This window comes from Trichechus manatus, unplaced genomic scaffold, assembly GCF_000243295.1.
Source record: "Trichechus manatus latirostris isolate Lorelei unplaced genomic scaffold, TriManLat1.0 scaffold00239, whole genome shotgun sequence".
Classification (NCBI taxonomy): Eukaryota; Metazoa; Chordata; class Mammalia; order Sirenia; family Trichechidae; genus Trichechus; species Trichechus manatus.
In genome coordinates, this window is record NW_004444175.1 from 420,023 (window position 1) to 422,883 (window position 2,861).

The 2,861-nt window shown below is 38.6% G+C and overlaps 1 pseudogene; it reads right to left on the reverse strand.

Annotated features, from left to right (window-relative positions):
• Positions 1-948: 948 nt before the first annotated feature.
• On the reverse strand, positions 949-1,356 carry LOC101347809 (60S ribosomal protein L27 pseudogene; annotated as a pseudogene).
• Positions 1,357-2,861: the final 1,505 nt, after the last annotated feature.

Sequence of the window (2,861 nt, forward strand, 5' to 3'; positions counted from 1 at the left end):
TTATTTCCTCACAGTCAAAGTAGGCTAAAAGTCCAAATTCAGGGCATCAGCTCCAAGGAAAGGCTTTCTCTCTCTCAGCCTTCTCATCAGTGTTCCCCCAGACTAGGAGCTTCTCGGCACAGGGACCCCGGTCCAAAGGACGCGCTCTGCTCCCGGCACTGTTTTCTTGATGGTATGAGGTACCCCACTCTCTGCTTGCTGCCCTTTCCTTTTATCTCTTGAGAGATAAAAGGTGGTGCAGGCCACGCCCCAGGGAAATTCCCTTTACATTTGATCAGGGATGTGACCTGGGTAAGGGTGGTGTTGCAATCCCACCCTAATCCTCTTTAGCATAAAATTACAATCATAAAATGGAGGCCAACCACACAATTCTGGGAATCATGGTCCCGCCAAATTGATACACACATTTTTTGGGGGACATAATTCAATGCATGACAGTAACATTCAAGTTTTCTTCTCAGATAACAAAGAACTCAGTCCTGTCATTCAACAAACATTTTTACATACCTGCTGTGGGTTGAAGGAGCCCTGGTGGGTGGCACAGAGTTAAATGCTCAGCTGTTAACTGAAAGTTCGGTGGTTCAAACCCACCAGCCACTCAGTGAAAGAAAAGTCCTGGCGCTCTGCCTCTATAAATATTTACAGCCTTGGAAACCCTATGGGACTTTTCTACTCTGTCCTATATTGTTGCTATGAGTCAAAATCGACTTGACGGCAACAGGTTACTATGTGTTTGCCATTGTGATAAGTACTGGAGATGGAAAGATAAATGTATGACATGCTCTTTGTTCAAAGCCTAGTGAGGAAAAGAGAATTTTTTTTAAATAATCACACTACAATATAGTGAGTACTTAAGTAGAAATATAAATATTTTGAGGTGTTTAGGGGTTTATTTTTTGTTTGTTTTGTTTTGTTTTTAGTATTCTTAATGATTGAAACAAAAAAGATCTAAAACCGCAACTTCTGGAAGAACTACTCACTTTTGCTTATCTTGTACCTCTCCTCAGGCTTGACCCTGGCCTCCCACCAGGCTTTGCATTTAAGAGCAAGTTCTCTAAAGACATCCTGGTTGACAACAGTTTTGTCCAAGGAGACATCCACAGAGTACCTTGTGGGCATGAGGTGATTGTAGTAAACTGTCACAAAAGACTTGATCTTTGACTTCTTGGAAATTTTCTTCTTACCCATAGCAGCTGTCACTTTGTGAGGATATCAGTAGATATCAGTCACCAGAACATGGCTATAGAGGCGGTGTGAGGTGCCATCATCGATGTTCTTCACAATGGTGGCTTTGCATCTTGAGTAGCATCCAGCCAGGACGAGCACCACCTTCCTAGGTTTCACAAACTTGCCCATTGCTACGGCAACCACCCAGGCCTACATCAGAAAGGAAGAAATGGCACTTCCATTGACTTTTCACCCCAGAGAGAATTAGTGTCTTGGGTTTTATTTTTTAGTTTGATTTTGGTATTTGTAATCACGACTTCTTCCTAAAGAGAGCTTATAAAATGAAAGTCCTTGATGGGACTTTGTAGGCAAGTTTAAATGGAGCCTCAAGAGTTAAATTATTTCGCCTAATAGAGGACTTTGTCTAACAAAAACAAAATATGAACCACATATGAAATTTTAAATTTTCTGGTATCCATACTTAAACAAGTAAAAAGAAACAGATGAAATTAATCTCAATAACATATTTTATTTAACTCAATGTTATGATTTGAATTGTAACTCCCAAAAAAATGTGATGGACTCCTAACCCCTATACGTACCTGTGGATGGATCCTGTTTGGGAAGAGAGTTTTCTTAGTTATGTTAATTAGGCCTTATCAGTGTACAGTGTGTCCTGAAGCTAATCACTTTTGAGTTATAAAAAAATAAAAAGCAGATTAGACATAGAAATAAGCACATAGAGTCACTATGAGTCAGAAGCGACTCAATGGCAATGGGTTTGGTTTTTGGTTGGGGAAGATAAGATGCCATGTGAGGATCATGTACAAGAACCATGAGAAAACAAATTTCTGTTCTTAAAAACTACCCACTTGTGGTATTTATGCTATAGCAGCACTAGAAAACAAAGACAATATATTCAAATCACTGTCATTTTCAACACATAATCAATATTTTTTTAAAAAATTATCAATGAACCATAGCCTCCACCAGACTGAGTCCAGCACACCTAGATGGTGCCCGGCTACCATCACTGACTGCTCTGATGGGGATCACAATAGAGGGTCCCAGACAGAGCTGGAGAAAAATGTAGAACAAAATTCTAACTCACAAAAAAAAACCAGACTCACTGGCCTGACAGAGACTGGAGAAACCCCGAGAGTATGGCCTCCAGATACCCTTCTATGTCAGTCATGAAGTCTCTCCTGAATTTCACCCTTCAGCCAAAGATTAGACAGGCCCATAAAACAAAGTAAATATCTCCACAGATGTAGAAACAGCTGTTAAAATCAACATTCATTCATGACAAAAAGTTTGAGCAAATTAAGACCAAAAGCATTTCTGAATCTAATAAGTGGCATCAAATAAAAACCTACCACTAATATTATATATAATGATGAAATATTGAAGACTTTGCCACTGGGAACAGTAAAGCAAGAACAAGAAGGATGTGCACCACCAACACATCTATTCAATGGTAAACTAGCCAGTACAATAAGACTAGGAAAAGAAATAAAAGATTGGATTGGAAGGAGTAAAACTGTAATAATTTGCAGATGATATTTTTGTACATGTGGAAATTTTAAAGTAATCTACATACCATTTTAATTCATAAGGAAATTGAGAAAGATCACTGGATACAAGGTTAAAATACAAAAAATAATTATGTTTTATATACTACAGAAAAAATTGGA